At 47.1% G+C, this 18,834-nt stretch overlaps 1 protein-coding gene across 2 annotated transcripts in view; it reads left to right on the forward strand.

Moving 5' to 3' along the window:
• Positions 1–3,444: 3,444 nt before the first annotated feature.
• Positions 3,445–18,834, forward strand: part of FBXL8 (F-box and leucine rich repeat protein 8) — a 48,993-nt gene continuing 33,603 nt past the window's right edge. For both annotated transcript variants that reach the window (XM_077455221.1, XM_077455230.1), the window contains exon 1: positions 3,445–3,521. The gene's annotated coding sequence lies outside the window, so the exon portion shown is untranslated. The remainder of the gene's footprint in view (positions 3,522–18,834) is intronic.

Below are 18,834 nucleotides of genomic sequence, written 5' to 3' on the forward strand. Positions count from 1 at the left end.
CTCCGACCGTGTGTACGTGGGCTTATATTGCTTGGTGTGAAGCCAGAAAATGGCATCCTCGAAAATACATGATTGGAAGAATTCTCTCTTTTCTACAGTCAGCTGTGGAAATCAAATTGGCTTTGAGTACAATCAGAGGTCAAGTTTCGGCCCTGTCGGTATTCTTCCAAAAGGCCTTTAGCCTCCCATTTACTGATCTGAAACTTTTTTTTTGCAGGGGGCAACTCGTTTACTTCCCCCCATTAGGTCACCTATTTGTGCTTGGGACTTGAAATAGTGCTGTCTGTGTTACAGAAACAACCATTTGAACCTATCAAGTTAATTCCATTAGACTTGCTGTCACGCAAGCTAGCCTTCCTGTTGGCTATCACAGCGGCTAGAAGGGTGTCAGAGTTGGCAGCCCATTCGTTCAGGGAACCATACTTGATCCTTCAGTACGACAGTGTCGTGTTACGACCTTTTCTATCCTTTTTGCCAAAGGTGGTGTTGGCCTTTCATTTAAATAAATTATCACTCGATGAAAGAGAGACTACTGCATTCATTGGACGTTGTCCAGGCAGTCAAAGGTTTATTTATCTAGATCTGTGGAGAGCCAAGGCTCAGACTCCTTTTTGTTTGTTTTACCAAAAGGACCCAAGAAGGGGCAAGCAGCTTCCAAAGCGTTCATTGCCGATTGGGTCTGTCAGTTGATCATTCAGGCCTATGGTCTGAAACATAAAGCTCCTCCCTTTTTAGGGTGAGAGCTCATTCTACCAGGGGTATATAAACCTCATGGATGGTACCTGAGCCTTATTGGAAGGAGAGAAGATTCCTCAAGGTTTTGTCTGTAATGGGACCTTATGGCGCTGGAGCCTGTGTAATGGAACCCTATGCAGTGTCTGTTCTGACCAAGGTGCTTTCCTACTGGGTGCTATACAGGTCCAGGGGAGTGGACCCCCACATTAAGGGGGACCCAGTCACTGAAGGTCTTCTATGACAAAGCTCACCGTGAATGCCACAAAGTATCCCACTTACAATACTCCAAACAGCACAGAGATCAGCCTCAAACCTTCTGGCACAAAGTCATAAATGCTACATTTGGAGAGGAGTCAACAAAACCTATGATGAGCTGCAAAGGCACAGAAAATTTGGTCAAAATTGTTGGCAAGATGAATGCAGTACGTTATCAAAAAATACTGGAGAAACATTTGCATTCATCAGCCAGGAACCTGCGCATGGGACATACTTGGACATTCCAACATGACAATGATCCAAAACACATGGCCGAATTGACCTGTCATTGGCTATAGCAGAATAAAATGAAAGTTCTGGAGTGGCCATCTCAGTCTCCTGACCTCAATATCATTGAGCCACTCTGGAGAGATCTCAATCCTGCAGTTCATGCAAGACAGCCCAAGAATTTACAGGAACTGGAGGCTTTTTGCCAAGAGGAATGTGCAGCTTTACTATCTGAGAAGATAAAGAGCCTCATCCACAAATACCATAAAAGAGATCAAACTGTCATTGACGTTAAAGGCGGCAATACACGGTATTAAGAACTGGGGTATGCCAGCTTTTGATCAGGGTCATTTGGGTAGTTTCTGTTGCCACTATGACTTAAAAAGAGTAAACACAGTTGATAGATAATAAATGGCTTCAGCCAAACACTAACCACGAGTGAAAAGTTTTTTTTTATCATTCATTTTCTCTGAATTTTTTTTTATTTTTTTTGTGTGTTGTATGGCGCTGCAGTGCCTGTGGTATATGTACTGAAGTACTGCTTCTGGCCAACTCGCAGCGACAGTTTAGAGCCAAGGGAACCTCCTATCTAGAGATCTGTAGAGTTCTATGCTGGGGAAGGGGGCTGGGGGATTTTGAGTCTGTACTGAGGAGGGGCTTGCACTGAGGAGATTCTATACTGGGGGGGGGGGGGGGGGTCAATACTGAGAGGTGAGTCTGTATCAATGCACTCTATACTGAGAGGGGGGTCTATAGGGAGGAAAGAACACATATTTTGGTATAAAACCATTTCACGCCAATATGGATTTTGCCAGGACTTGTGTTCTATGGTCCCTAGAGACCGTTAGAAATAGGTCAGTGCGTTTCCTTAGGACCTCCCATCACCACTTAGATCATCACTTGGTATCTATATCAAGTTTGACAAATATGATCAGGTTCATCTATGAGTGTGGAAAGAAAAGGACAAATCCAAAGATGTCCTACTGGCCCCTGGGGAGAGCAAGACCACTCAAAGGGGGACCTATTAAGGGTCTATCGCATTCTCAAATACATTTTTTCCCAATGGCAAAGATGAAAAATACCACCTGGGGGCTGTAAGTCCCATGGCTGGAATTGTTTAAACATTTAGCCCAGGTTCACACTGAAAGCGGGATTGGAATCATGTCAGCCCCGACTTCAGGGGCGTTTTCAGAGACATCTATGTGGGTTGCTGCCCAGATGTCTATACAAATCACACCCCAAAGTTGCCAAAAATAGTACAGAAATGATTCAGACGGTGCCATTGCTGGAAATGGCTGCCGATTTGGCATGCGATTTAACATGTGAAATCCCCCATTGGTGGTTATTTTCAAAAGGCAAATCCACTTTGCACTACAAGTGCACTTGAGATTGCACTGAAAGTGCAGCCGCTGTAGCTCCGAGGGGGACATGCAAGGAAAATAAAAAAACAGCATTTTAGCTTGCGCATTATTGGATGATAAAATCAGCAGAGCTTCCCTTCATTTCAGATCTTCCCCTCAGATCTACAGCGACTGCACTTCCACGTGCACTTGTAGTGCAGAGCGGATTTGCCTTTCGTAAATAACCCCCACTGTTTTTAAAAAAAATAAAATAAAAATAGTCGCCCTTTTTTTGTATAAAGCACAAAAAAAAAAAAACGCAGAGATTATCAAATAACACCAAAAGGAAGCTCTATTTGTGGGGGAAAAAGGACATACAGGGGGTTATTTACGAAAGGCAAATCCACATTGCACTGCAAGTGCACATGACAGTAAAGTCGATGTAGATCTGAGGGGGACATGCAAGGAAAATAAAAGGACACAGGATTGGATGATAAAATCAGCAGAGCTTCCCCTCATTTCAGATCTACCCCTTAGATTTAGTGCGACTGCACTAGAAAGTGCACTTTCAGTGCAAAGTGGATTTGCCTTTCGTAAATAACCCCCACAGTTTATTTGGGTACAGCGTCGCACGCCCATGCAGTTGTCAGTTAAAGTAAAGCAGTGCTGTATCGCAAAAAATTGCCTGGTCGTGAGGAGGAGGGTGGAGTAAATGTTCTGGAGCTGAAGTGGTTAAAGTATATATAAATAAAAAAACTATAAATAGCCATTGATGAGCAAACAGGATAATGAAATGTGACGTAGTGGTAGACGTTTGGATTTCTGCTGCTGATGACAGTCAGTACGCCTCTTCTGTACATCGCACGCCTCCTTCCTGGCTCTGACTGTCATCTGACCCTAGAGAGCCAATACAGATTTGTAGGCGGTAGGGCAGCCTTGTGTTGCAGGAAGGGATCAGACTTGGTGAGTGTGCAGGGTGTGTTCTTCTATACACTTCTATTATGCTAGTATCAGCCTATATTTTCTATTATCATTAAGTACACAGTTTTATCTTATGGTGTGCCTATAATCTTATTTAGTGACTCTTTGATAAAGCGGCTTTTCAAAGGTTAAATGATTTTTGTTCAAGTGACAGTAAAGTGACAGTTGCTATGGGAGCGCTTGTACTGCCAGTGAATCGTGCCTGCGAAAAATCCCTTTGACCTTTTTAAATGCAACAAAATGTGTGAAGAATGTTGTCGGCGTTGATGGGATCAACGTTGGTGAAAAGTGGGCGTTATTTACGAAAAGCAAATCCACTTTGCACTGAAAGTGCACTTGGAAGTGCAGTCGCTGTAAATCTAAGGGGTAGATCTGAAATGAGGGGAAGCTCTGCTGATTTTATCATCCAATCATGTGTAAGCTTAAATGCTGTTTTTTTATTTTCATTGCATGTCCCCCTCGGATCTACAGCGACTTTACTTCCAAGTGCACTTTCATTTAAAGTTATTTATTTGCAAATCTGACATTAATTTGCAGTGCTTTGCTTACAGTGATTTTAACCACTTGCACACTGGGCACTTTTACCCCCTTCCTGCCCAGGTCAATTTTCAGCTTTCCGCGCTACCACACTTTGAATGACAATTGAGTGGTCATGCTACACTGTAGCCATATGACATTTTTATCATTTTTTTTCACACAAAGCTCTTTCTTTTGGTGGTATTTAATCACCACTGGGGTTTTTATTTTTTGCTAAACAAGCAAAAAAAAGAAAAGACTGAAAATTTAGAAAAAAAAGTCTCTTTGTTTCTGTTATAAAATTTTGTAAATAAGTACGTTTTCTCCTTCACTGATGGGCTAATGAGGCGGCACCGATGATGAGACACTAATATGCAGCACTGATAGGCGGCACTGATATGCAGTATTGATGGGCACTGATAGTTGGCAGGGATGGGCACTGATATGCAGCACTGATAAGTGGCACTGATATGCAGCACTGATGGGCACAGGTTGGCATCCCTGATGGTGGTATTTAATCGCCACTGGGGTTTTTATTTTTTGCTAAACAAACAAAAGACCAAAAATTAACCACTTTCAGCTTTTCAGCGCTGTTGCACTTTGAATGACAATTGCCCGGTCATGCTACACTGTAGCCAAACTAAATTTTTATAATTTTGTTCCCGCAAATAGAGGTTTCTTTTGGTGGTATTTGATCACCTCTGAGATTTTTATTTTCTGCAAAACAAATAAAAAAATACCAAAAATTTTGAAAAAAAACCAAACTTTTTTTTTTCTTGTTACTCTTACAAAACTTTGTAAATGAGTAGGTTTTCTCCTTCCCTGATGGGGCTGCACTGATGGGCACCGATGAGGTGGCACTGATGGACACTAATATGCAGCACTGATGGGCATTGATAGGTGGCACTGATATGCAGCACTGATGGGTACACATAGGTGGCACTGGGTACTGATAGGCAGCACTGATAGGCGGCATGGATGGGCACTGATGTACAGTAATTGAGGGTACGGATGGATGCCAATCATTGCCAAACAATAATGCCTGCCAATCAGTGATGCCCATTGTGGGCACTGATTGGCATCCATTGTGGGCACTGATTGGCATCCATTGTGAGCACTGATTGGCATCCATTGTGGACACTGATTGGCATCCTTGGTGGTCTAAGGTGGCATACCTGGTGGTGACATCCCTGGTGGTCCTAGTGGTGTCCCTGGTGGTCCAGTGTGGACATCCTCGGGGGACTTCACTGATAATCAATCAGCACAGACCCCCCTGTGAGAGGAGCAGCCGATCGGCTCTCCTCTACTTGCGTCTGATTGGACACAGCTGATCACGTGGTCAAAAGTCTCTGTCAGAGACTCTTTACCTAGATCGTTGTTGCGTTGAGTCAGACTGACACACCACACCACCGATCGCTGCGATGTGCGCCCCCCCAATGGGCGCGTGTCGGCTGTTATCCTGCTGGACATCATATGATGCCTGGTCAGGATATTGAAACCACTTTGCCGCTGCCATTTTGCTATATGGCGGGAAGCAAGTGGTTAAAAAAAAAACAAAAAAACTGTTTTCAGAGTTATACAATTTTGCAAAAAGGTAATTTTTCTCCTTCACTGATGGGCACTGATAGGTGACACTAATGGGCACTCGTGAGGTGGCATTGGTGGGCACTGATCAGGAGGCACTGATAGGCGGCACTGAGGTGGCACTAATGGGGAATAATAAACAGGGCCAAGGATAAATTCAAGGAAAAAAACAAGCTTACTTACCGACCAGCTCGCAGACAACCAAAGTCCTTGGCCCTGTTTATATCTTCTTTCGCCCTCCAATGCTGCTTACTGCGATGGCCAGTTATAGAGGGGGGGCAGTGGCGCTTTTTATGTGACACTGATGGGCAATGGTAGGTGACACTAATAGGCAGTGCTGATAGGTGGCAATGATGAGCACTGATAGGTGGCACTGGTGTGCCCTGCTTAGCAGTACGGATATGCACTGGCAGGTGGCACTAGTTAGTAGCAATGACTCTCGGTGCATGGCACGATGTCCCATTTTATACAAGCCGGTAATTAGCTTATTTATTTCTCTTCATGCTGTCAGCACGAGGGGGGAAAAAAGCGGATTAACAGCTTCTGTTTACATCATGTGATCAGTTGTCATTGGCTGACAGCTGATCATGTGATAAAGGGCCTGGATCAGCCCCTTACTCTGATCTGTGATCACCTGAGTCTCATAGACTCGCTGATCACAGAGCGCACCGCCCACGCCCTGCAGGGGGCATGCAGTCAGTGGTTGCATGGGAGGACATACATGGATGCCTCCTGGCAATTTAGGCCCATGTTGAAGCAGTCTTTCGGCTATAGAGTGGGCGTGAAGAGGTTAAAGCAGTATTAAACCTAAAAGCAAACATTTATTTTATTACAGCATAACAATTCTTAGATGTAATGGCTGCATTACTTTTCTTTTTTTTGGCTTTCTGTCCTTTATTTTCATCTGGAGATTCAGCCAGTAAATCAGTTTTTTTCTAAAGATCAAGCCCTCCTCCAATTAGATCAGTTTACATGGATGACACATCAATTTAACACTGGCAGGGGTGCTTACAATGATCAGCTTTTATTAGTGCATGTAAAAAACTTTCTCCCAAAAGAAAAAGAGGTTTGCTGTGACTGATTATAAAGTGTTAGCTGGAGTTCAGCTTCAGTTTGTTAGTGTATTTAAATTTGCTAGTACATCTAACATTCATCCCCTTAGTCTGACAATGGCGCCGCTGTCTGCTGTGCCTCCGCGCTTATTTATTAAGATTGGGGGCACGAATACAGGAGGTGTTTTACTGGCCAGATCAGCAGGTAAAAACAGAGGGAGAAAAGCCTAAATTAAAAAACAAAACAAAAACAAATGTAGTCACCACAGCTAGGGACTGGTAAGCTGCAATGTGCAGTATTAAATTTTTGGGTTTGAAGTGAATGTGAAAGTTCTTTATAAAACAAAAAAGTGTTTTATGCCATATAATTCTGTGTAATGATATGGCACAGAGCAGCCTTCTAGGTCCCCTGGTCAGGTCAGGGTTCCTCTCCTTCTCTACCGCTATTGGAAAATCCTGAGCTGTGCTGTGTGTGTCCATTGACACACACAGTGCAGCTCGGCCCCACCTCCCGATACCTCATGACTGGATTTGATTGACAGCAGCAGGAGCCAATGGCTTCTGTTGCTCTCACGAAGTCCAGTGAGGGGGGAGAGAGAGAGCAGCGCTGGATCGAGATCAGACTCGGGTAAGTATTTAGGGGGGCTAAGGAAGATGCTGTGCATAAAGGGTTTTGCCTTAATGCACTGAATGATTTAAGGTAGAAAATCTGTAACCTTTACAACCCCTTTAATAGCTAAATTTTTAAGCACGTTTAGCAACTGATTGAATAAGAAGCTTCTGCATCTTTTAAATTCTCTGTTCCAGTTTGAAGGAGTTGTAAACCCTCAGGCCGCGTACACACGCGGGGACTGTTCGCTCAACTTTGTTTGTCAAACAGTTTCAGCGGACAGTCCGCTCAAAATTAGCATGGACGGACTTGGCCACACACGACGAACGAACAGTCCGCTGAAACCGTGCGCGATGACGTGAACGGCACGTACGACGGGACTAGAAAACGACGTCCTATACACTGCAATGCAAACTTCGGCGTGTAAATCCTTTCTGAGCATGCGCGGAACTTAGTTTGACGAACAAGCCTACACACGAGGGGACTGTCCGCTGAAACAAGGTTTCAGCGGACAGTTTTTCGGAAATTCCGAAAAACTTTGTTCAGCAGACTGTTCGCTGAAAGCCCACACACGAGCGGACTGTCCGCTGAAACACTGTTCAGCGGACAAAGTTGAGCGAACAGTCCCCGCGTGTGTACGCGGCCTCACAGTTTTGCATAGAATGCATTAAGGTGAAGACCTTTTGTGCTGCCGCCCCCCAGAGCCCCCCCTTTTCCTTACCTGCAATTGTTCCAGCGATGGTGACGAACACAGCAGTCCCAGCTGCTGTCTCAGCTCCTCATTGGATAGATTTATGGCAGCAGGAGCCATTGGCTCCCGCTGCTGTCAATCAGATCCAGTGACATGGGAGCCAGGGGCGGGGCCGAGTCTGAATGAAGGGGTTCAGGTAAGTAAAATGGGGGGGGGGGCGGTGACTGCCAGGTGTTTTCTCACCTTAAGGCTGGGTTCACACTGGAGCGGCTACGAGAACCGGATGTGATTCGCACCGCACTGCAGTGCAAATCACATCCGATCTCTGTGCGATGCGAGTTCAGCCATACAGATAGTATGGCTGAATTTGCATCACACCCGCCGCAAACTCGCACGGGACCCTTTTTTTGGTCCGCAGCAGAATCGGATCGCATGGGTGTTCACACCATGCGATCCGATTCCTGTCCGAGTTTGCAGATCGCACTGCGATATGCAAACTGATCTGGGGGTGTCATTAAGGTTTCACTGACACTCCCAGCAGTCCGCATAGGGCAGTGTGAACTGCCGGCGGGAGGCATGCGATGCGGGAACCCGCCGCGGATTCCCGCATCGCTTCAGTGTGAACCCAGCTTTATGCATAACGTGAAAAAACACAAACCTTTACAACCCCTTTAAGTTGGTGCCATGGCCACTGCCCCCAGTGGTGGTTTCAGGTTGGTTCATTTCTTTTGCATGGTAGGACTAAAGTTGAAACCCCCTACACTTTGTTCTTCAATAGAAACACAAGGCCCTCCCCATCTCCTCCCTCCTACCCCCTCTCTTCTGATAGCTAACAGACTGGCTGGAGACTGCACTGTCCACTGTTCACACCAGCGCAATAAGGGGACAGGTGTGATTACAGTGCCGGTTCCCACATCGCATAGAACTTCCAGGCAGTTCACACTGCCCTCTGGGAACCACTGCAGGTGTCAATAGAATGTAAGGACACCCCCAGATTGGTTCACATAGCTCTGTGCGAACTGTGAATTCGGACACAAATCGGATTACCCATGCGATCCGATTCTGGTGCAGACAAAAAAAATCTTGCATGATTTTGGTCTGAATGCGATGCAAATTCAGCCATGTGATCTGCACAACAGTGCGGTGCAAAGCACATGCGATGTCTGGAAATCGCACAAGTGTGAACTGGCACTTGTAGTTGTAAATTGCAAGTGCCGGGAAAATAATTTTAACAAATAGTTTACTGGGGGATGCTAATTTTATTGTGCTCAATGTGGAAAAATAAAAACATGCAAGAAGTTTGATACGGCTTCCAGGCTAGGTTTCCACTATTGCGACCTGAAAGTTACGTGATTTTGCTGTGATTTTGATGAGACTAGAAGCAAAGCCCGTGTATTCTTGATGTCTATGGACCTAAAGTCAGACCAAAAGCAGGGCAGGAACTACTTTGAAGTCGCTGTGATGCACAGATATGAGCGGTACAGGGGGTCCCCGAGTTACAAACCTCCGAATTGCGAACAACTCTTACTTACGAATGGCAGGCGCCGCTGGCAGGCACATCAAGGTTGGAAAACGAGGTTGGAAAATAGAAGAAAACATTGGAAAACGCTGCAATGCGCACTCGCGTCTGAATTACAAACAAAATCGGCTTAAGAACAAACAAGCAGTCCCTGACCTGTTCGTAACTCGGGAACCCCCCTGTACTCATTGGAAATCATGGGGGTACGACTTTGCAGTCCCAAGTCACATGACAAGTCGCACTAGTGGAAACGTAGCCTAGTATTCATCCACATTTTGTAGCCTTACAACCTCCACTTAAAGGGGACCTTCGCCCCCTTCTCATAAATTGAAATGTATTTTTTTATTTCTGTCCCCTACTACCCATTTAGGGACATTTCCTGGCACTTTTGAGATTCTCATCTAGAACAGAATGATGTCCGACTCGCCTGCAGCCTCCTGGGATACTGACATCACACATCCCAGGAGGCCTTGGGGTACCTGACAGTGCTTGTCATCAGGGGTGTGGCTATCTCTTCCTGTTCAGAATTATCACTCCCTGATTCACCTGTGGGTGTGGATTCTTGCCATACACTGCGAGACTCTGATTGGAGGAAAGGCACCCCCCCCCCCCCCCCCCCACATAGGCAGAAAAAGGAAGAAATAATGCAAAGCTGTGCTGTGAATAGACCAGCTCTCTGCTAATCTATTTATAGTTGATGAAGAACTTGCCAGAATCATGCTGATAACAGAAGAAAGGAGCAGGAGAAAGCCAAGAGACTTTGAAGAGAGCTAAGTAAACACTGCAGATATTTGTGCCCAGCTCAAATTGCATGACTGGCGTTTACATCCACTTTAAGTAAACAACACGATGCAATCATTGTTACGTTTGCAAAATGGGGTGCGATTTGCAGAATCGGATCGCAAGGGTGTGAACACCCATGCGATCCCATTCCGGCACGGACAGAAAAAGGGTCCTGCACCAGTTTATGGTAAGTGCTCATGCACATGGACGTTTTAAAAAACTGGCTGCAAAGCTTGCTCCGATGCCTGGAAAAATCTTCATTAAAAACCGCGTTTTGCATTGGCGTTTTTGCGCGTTTTTTAGCGTTAGCGTTAAGTAACGTTTTTTAAGAAACACATCTCTTGGCTATAGCACTCAGAAAACAAAGAAAATATGTTGTGCGTTTATGCGCGTTTGTGCGCGTTTTTGCGCGTTTTCCCGCGATTCGCGTTTTTACAGCTCTAGCTCCACGCCACGGAACGCACTGGTCCTGGGTTTTTTTTACAGCTTAAAAACGCCTATGCCATTTGCAGCTCAAAAACGCCTAGGTGGGCATGAAGCCATAGACTAACATGGACAGCCGTTTTTAAGCTGCAAAAAAAGCTCAAAAAAGCGGCTGTAAAAACGTCCGTGTGCATGAGGCCTAAAAGAAAACGCTGGCAACCCAAAGCTTCTAATTATAGAATTGTATTTAAGCACAATAGCAGTGTACAATCCACATGATGCTTAGCGTGGACACTGCTATTGTGCCTAAATCCATTTCTATAAGTAGAAGCTTTGAGTTGATTTCTTTTACCATGGATTCACAGTGATCCAGCGCACCGACTCCATCAACATCAATATAGCAGTAGAGCTTGGGTGAGCGTCTTTCCTGCACCAGTTTGGTGCAAATGCTGTGCGATTTCAGCCATACAAATCCATAGCTCAATTCGCACACCGGAGACACTGCATGTAATTCGCACAGGAATGTGCTGCGATTCCTGTGTGAATTACATGCAGTGTCTCGCACAGCAGCAGTGTCTCACTGAACTGGCAGAATTTCAATCCATGTATGGCTTCAGAGGGGAAAGCTGACAAGCTTTACAGTGCTGAAGTTCACAGGTCCATGAAGGAGAAAGGAGAGAATACCAGGGAGAGAAGATAAGAACTTGGTAAGTTAACTCTTTTGTGTCTCCCCGGCAGCTGCTCCTGCTTCTCTTTTCTCCCTCCCTAATCTGTGTTCCCTCTTCCCGAATCCCGACCGCCTCACGCCGATATACGTCGGCAGAAGGGCTCGTACAGGCAGAATCACGTACCTGTACCTTGCCCTTTAAGAGGCGGCGGGGGCACATGCGCCCGCAGGAAGCACAGTGAGTCCGGTCGCGGGTCCCACGGACTCGATCGCCATGGGGATACCTGCGATTGCCTCACGCAGAGGAAGAACGGGGAGATGCTAAAGTAAACAAGCATCTCCCTGTTCTGCCTAGCAACAGTGACACTGATCTCTGCTCCCTGTGATTGGAGCAGTGATGTGTAAAACACAGCCATGACCCCCACAGTTAGCAACACGCCCCTAGGACACACTTAACCCCTACACTGCCACCTAGTGGTTAACCCCTTCACTACCAGTGTCATTTACACAGGAATCAGTGCATTTGTATAGCACTGATTGCTGTATAAGTGACAATGGTCCCAAAAATGTGTCAAAAATGTCTGATGTGTCCGCCATAATGTCGCAGTCACGATAAAATTCGCTGATCGCCGCAATTTAAAAAAAAAAAATGCCATAAAACTATCCCCTATTTTGTAAATGCAATAACTTTTTGTGCAAACCAATCAATAATCGCTTATTGTGATTTTTTTTTACCAAGAATATGTAGAAGAATAAGTATTGGCCTAAACTGAGGGGAAAAAAAATATATCTTATATATTTTTGGGGGATATTATAGCGTTTTTTTCAAAATTGTCACTCTTTTTTTGTTTATAGCGCAAAAAATAAAAACCACAGGGGTGATCAAATGCCACCAAAAGAAAGCTCTATTTGTGGGAAAAACGGAAGGACGTCAATTTTGTTTGGCAGCCATGTTGCATGACCGCGCAATTTTCAGTTAAAGCGACGGAGTGCCGAATCGCAAAAAGTGCTCTGGTCAGGAAGGGGGTAAATTCTTCTAGGGCTGAAGTGGTTAATGTGGAGTCCCATCCAAAAATGTAACTTCCGCTTATCTGATCCCCCCCCCCCCCCCCCGACTGCCTCATTTGGCACCTTTTGGGGGGAGGGCATACCTGTTTTTTCACAGGTACCCTTTCCCCACTTCCGGGCGACCAGGCCGTGGCAAATTACGTTCGCAACTCGGCCCCCCTTCTTCAACCGGGCCAGTGAGAGAGCACAACACGCTTCACACATGCACAGTAGGGACCCGGTCGTGTTGCCAAAAGGCTATCTTCCAGTTCCCTTACCAGCAATGGTGGTGGCTAAGGATGAGCTCTGGCATGTTCGCACAGCCCACGTGCAGAGCCCGCCAGGAAGTCGGCGCTGCGCTAATTACAGGCAGTGAGACATTTCGCGATCTCTGTGCGAACACACCGGAGATCATCCTTAGTGGTGGCAGCACACGGCCAGCAAATGGAAACATCAGCTGCGCTGCCGACATCACTGGATTCCAGGACAGGTAAGTGTCCTAATGTCTTGAATGGGTAAGTTTGACAAGTGCACATTTGCATTGTGTTTGTTCCACTCAAAATTGTTGATCGGCAAAGAAAAGGCATTCAAGAGTAGTGATGGACGAACGTTTCGCCCGGCGGTCGTTTCGCGGCGAATTTCCGACTTTCGCCGTCCGCGGGTTCGAACGCCTTTTTCCGTCGTTCGCCCCGGCGGACTTACGTGTTTAATGTATACAAGAACTTTAACCTTTCGTGACACGTTTATCATGTGTTACAGGACAACCAATTGAGACATGACAGCTCATGGACACTTGGACATTCCCCCTAACCTATAAATACACCCGATCCGGTGGCCATTTTACATTCTTTCTTCTGTCACTGTAGGGAAAGGATCCTGTGTGGAGTAGGGACAGAGAAAACGCTAGCTATTTGGTACACAAAAGTTCTTTTCAGGACTGGTATAGGTGTTAGGTCAGCAGCCTGAGTTTCTTTTGTCAGTTTAGATAAAGGGACAGAGCGCTGTATGCTGCTATTTTAGGGACAGCTCAGCCAGATTAGTCTTTCTTCATCATCATCATCATCATCATCATTAGCTGTTACTATCAGGTCCACAAAAGAGCTGTTCCAGCTAATCGTTCCAGCCTACTCTTTTTTGCCAATTTGTATAGGGACAGGCAGGAAGCAGTGTGTCAGGCAGTGAGGATAATTTTAAAGACTTGCTGTTACTATTAGTTCCACAAAGGTTCTTTTCAGGACTGGTATCAGTGGTACAGTAATAGGCTTGTACACGTATAATATTCTTTCTTCCAAATATAGAAAGAATATTATACTTGACTGCTGCCCTTCTGCTGCAGTCTGCTAATCATTCACAACTCACTTGTTCCACAAAGCTCTTTATCAGGACTGGTAACTTGGTCTGTCTAGGGTGCTACGGTACATAGGCTTGGGTGCGGTACAGTCTGCTGTTCTGTAAGGACCGCTATCGGTCCACAATACATAGGGTTGCCGTGCACTACTGCTGACCGCTGCCCTATACTGCAGCAGTCCTTCAGCGGTATAGGGACTGACGCACAGTCTGCTAAACACTAATACACAACCTGCTTGGTCCACAAAAGTTCTTATAAGGACTGGTAACTTGGTATAGGGTGCTACGGTACATAGGCCTGAGTGCGTTACAGTCTGCTGTTCTGTAAGGACCGCTATCGGTCCACAATACATAGGGTTGCCGTGCACTACTGCTGACCGCTGCCCTATACTGCAGCAGTCCTTCATTGGTATAGGGACTGACGTACAGTCTGCTAATCACTAACACACAACCTGCTTGGTCCACAAAAGTTCTTATAAGGACTGGTAACTTGGTATAGGGTGCTACGGTACATAGGCCTGAGTGCGTTACAGTCTGCTGTTCTGTAAGGACCGCTATCGGTCCACAATACATAGGGTTGCCGTGCACTACTGCTGACCGCTGCCCTATACTGCAGCAGTCCTTCATTGGTATAGGGACTGACGTACAGTCTGCTAAACACTAACACACAACCTGCTTGGTCCACAAAAGTTCTTATAAGGACTGGTAACTTGGTATAGGGTGCTACGGTACATAGGCCTGAGTGCGTTACAGTCTGCTGTTCTGTAAGGACCGCTATCGGTCCACAATACATAGGGTTGCCGTGCACTACTGCTGACCGCTGCCCTATACTGCAGCAGTCCTTCATTGGTATAGGGACTGACGTACAGTCTGCTAATCACTAACACACAACCTGCTTGGTCCACAAAAGTTCTTATAAGGACTGGTAACTTGGTATAGGGTGCTACGGTACATAGGCCTGAGTGCGTTACAGTCTGCTGTTCTGTAAGGACCGCTATCGGTCCACAATACATAGGGTTGCCGTGCACTACTGCTGACCGCTGCCCTATACTGCAGCAGTCCTTCATTGGTATAGGGACTGACGTACAGTCTGCTAATCACTAACACACAACCTGCTTGGTCCACAAAAGTTCTTATAAGGACTGGTAACTTGGTATAGGGTGCTACGGTACATAGGCCTGAGTGCGTTACAGTCTGCTGTTCTGTAAGGACCGCTATCGGTCCACAATACATAGGGTTGCCGTGCACTACTGCTGACCGCTGCCCTATACTGCAGCAGTCCTTCAGCGGTATAGGGACTGACGCACAGTCTGCTAAACACTAACACACAACCTGCTTGGTCCACAAAAGTTTTTATAAGGACTGGTAACTTGGTATAGGGTGCTACGGTACATAGGCCTGAGTGCGTTACAGTCTGCTGTTCTGTAAGGACCGCTATCGGTCCACAATACATAGGGTTGCCGTGCACTACTGCTGACCGCTGCCCTATACTGCAGCAGTCCTTCATTGGTATAGGGACTGACGTACAGTCTGCTAATCACTAACACACAACCTGCTTGGTCCACAAAAGTTCTTATAAGGACTGGTAACTTGGTATAGGGTGCTACGGTACATAGGCCTGAGTGCGTTACAGTCTGCTGTTCTGTAAGGACCGCTATCGGTCCACAATACATAGGGTTGCCGTGCACTACTGCTGACCGCTGCCCTATACTGCAGCAGTCCTTCATTGGTATAGGGACTGACGTACAGTCTGCTAAACACTAACACACAACCTGCTTGGTCCACAAAAGTTCTTATAAGGACTGGTAACTTGGTATAGGGTGCTACGGTACATAGGCCTGAGTGCGTTACAGTCTGCTGTTCTGTAAGGACCGCTATCGGTCCACAATACATAGGGTTGCCGTGCACTACTGCTGACCGCTGCCCTATACTGCAGCAGTCCTTCATTGGTATAGGGACTGACGTACAGTCTGCTAATCACTAACACACAACCTGCTTGGTCCACAAAAGTTCTTATAAGGACTGGTAACTTGGTATAGGGTGCTACGGTACATAGGCCTGAGTGCGTTACAGTCTGCTGTTCTGTAAGGACCGCTATCGGTCCACAATACATAGGGTTGCCGTGCACTACTGCTGACCGCTGCCCTATACTGCAGCAGTCCTTCATTGGTATAGGGACTGACGTACAGTCTGCTAATCACTAACACACAACCTGCTTGGTCCACAAAAGTTCTTATAAGGACTGGTAACTTGGTATAGGGTGCTACGGTACATAGGCCTGAGTGCGTTACAGTCTGCTGTTCTGTAAGGACCGCTATCGGTCCACAATACATAGGGTTGCCGTGCACTACTGCTGACCGCTGCCCTATACTGCAGCAGTCCTTCAGCGGTATAGGGACTAAGAGTTTTGTCACAGGGTGATTTAAAAAATGACAGGCAGAGGAAGAGGCAGGCCCTTCCGCAGGGGTGGTAGGGGTAGGGCAGGAGCAACAGCCTTGAGCCAAAGTGGGAAGTTGCAGAAGGTGCGTTCAATTACTTTAAAGGACGCACCAGACTTGGTTGAGTGGCTCACTCAGCCTTATTCTTCTGCACCCTCCTCATCCTCTCGATCTGCACCCTCTTCTTCACTCTCTGCTATGTGCACCCCCAAAGACACTACCACCAACAACACCACCACCACCACCACATACCTTCCGCTTGAGTGCAAATGGGGGCCTTCATGCTCCAGTGTTTTAATAGGGACCCCCGTATAAAAAGCATGAGGGTCAAGGACCAGTACTGGGTGGCAACGTACTTAGATCCCCGGTACAAACACAAAATGGCGGAAATGTTACCGCCGTCGCAGAGGGCTGTCAGAATGCAGCACTTCCAGGCCTTGCTTCGAGAAATGCTGCATTCTGCTTTTGCGTGCGCTGGCAGAGGAGCAATTCCCACTCCCAGAGAAGGATTTGCGGGTACCAATCCAACAGCGCCTGCAAGAAGAGGCCGGTTTGAAGATGTGTTGGTGACTTCGGATATGAGGTCATTCTTTCAGCCGACCCATCGACAGGTGTCATCCGGATCCAGCATCAGGGAACGCCTAGACCGTCAGGTGTCCGACTACATTGGGTTAACGGCCGATGTGGACGCTCTGAGGAGTGATGAACCCCTAGACTACTGGGTGGGCAGGCTTGACCTCTGGCCAGAGCTTGCCCAATTTGCAATCGAACTGTTGGCTTGCCCCTCATCCAGTGTCCTGTCCGAAAGGACGTTCAGCGCAGCAGGGGGGATTGTGACCGATAAGCGTACTCGCCTAGCTCACGACAGTGTTAACTACCTCACATTTCTAAAAATGAATGAGGCATGGATCTCGGAGGAATTCAACACATGTGATCAGTAGACCATGTATATGTCTATAAACAATTTTTGGAATCAAGCACACAGACCTTCTTAATTCATTTGGCTCACTTCCCTGACCCAAAAAAGCACACCGTACTATATGCCCCTACCCTCCTCTTTGAAGAGGTTGAGCGGTGTCATATTTCTACTGGGGCTGCTTATTATGAGGGGTTCCCACCATCCCTGTGCTGTGCTGACTTCCTCCTGGGTGTTCTTATTATGAGGGGCTCCCACCATCCCTGTGCTGTGCTGACTTCCTCCTGGGGGTTCTTATTATGAGGGGATCACACCATCCCTGTGCTGTGCTGACTTCCTCCTGGGGCTGCTTACGGTGCTGCTGTCAGCGCTGTATGTCACGGAGCTGCTGTCAGCGCTGTATGTCACGGAGCTGCTGTCAGCGCTGTATGTCACGGAGCTGCTGTCAGCGCTGTATGTCACGGAGCTGCTGTCAGCGCTGTATGTCACGGAGCTGCTGTCAGCGCTGTATGTCACGGAGCTGCTGTCAGCGCTGTATGTCACGGAGCTGCTGTCAGCGCTGTATGTCACGGTGCTGCTGTCAGCGCTGTATGTCACGGAGCTGCTGTCAGCGCTGTATGTCACGGAGCTGCTGTCAGTGCTGTATGTCACGGAGCTGCTGTCAGCGCTGTATGTCACGGAGCTGCTGTCAGCGCTGTATGTCACGGAGCTGCTGTCAGCGCTGTATGTCACGGTGCTGCTGTCAGCGCTGTATGTCACGGAGCTGCTGTCAGCGCTGTATGTCACGGAGCTGCTGTCAGCGCTGTATGTCACGGAGCTGCTGTCAGCGCTGTATGTCACGGAGCTGCTGTCAGCGCTGTATGTCACGGAGCTGCTGTCAGCGCTGTATGTCACGGTGCTGATGTCAGTGCTCTGTATTACGGTGCTGCTGTCAGTGCTCTGTATCTCCTGCACCCTCTTGTTTGCCTACCCTGGTCCCTGACCTTCCCTCTCCTCCATTGCCTTCATTAGCTCCATAGTCCTGAATTGTCAGAACAATTTCCCAAATAAAAAAAAAATGCTTGTAGTTATCGATCCCAAATTCACCTCATACATGTATTATGCTATTGTCCAGGTGGTGGGACTACGTGCTACCCCCTAATAATTACCCCGTGGCCGCAAATTCGACCTAAAGGTTTGCGAAATTCGCCTCCCATTGAAGTCAATGGAGCCCGCGGCGAACGGTCGTTTTCGCGAACGTTTGTGTCCGTTCGCGTTTCGCGTTCGCGAAACGTCCCGTCGGAAGTTCGTCCATCACTATTCAAGAGATGGCAGTATCTGTAAGCTGCTGATTAAGGATGAGCTGCGGCGTGTTCGCACACTCCACGTGCAGAGCCCACCAGGAAGACGGCACGGCACTGCGCTAATCACAGGCATTCAGACATTTTCCAATGTGCAGCTGCAGAGACTGGGAAATGTCTCACTGCCTGTGATTAGCGCAGCGCCGTGCCATCTTCCTGGCGGGCTCTGCACATGGAGTGTGCGAACACGCCGGAGCTCATCCCTACTGCTGATTAAGCCCTCGTTCCCACTGGGCCGATTTGACATGTCAAATCGCATTCCAAATCGGAGCCTATTGTCAGCATTGGCACCGTTTGAATGTGACGACTTTGCGGTTCCGCACCGATTCCCAAAAGTAGTTTCTGCACTACTTTTGGTGACT

This window comes from Lithobates pipiens, unplaced genomic scaffold (assembly GCF_037356315.1).
Source record: "Lithobates pipiens isolate NorthernLeopardFrog02 unplaced genomic scaffold, aLitPip1_a1.2 Scaffold_10, whole genome shotgun sequence".
In the NCBI taxonomy this organism is placed as follows: domain Eukaryota; kingdom Metazoa; phylum Chordata; class Amphibia; order Anura; family Ranidae; genus Lithobates; species Lithobates pipiens.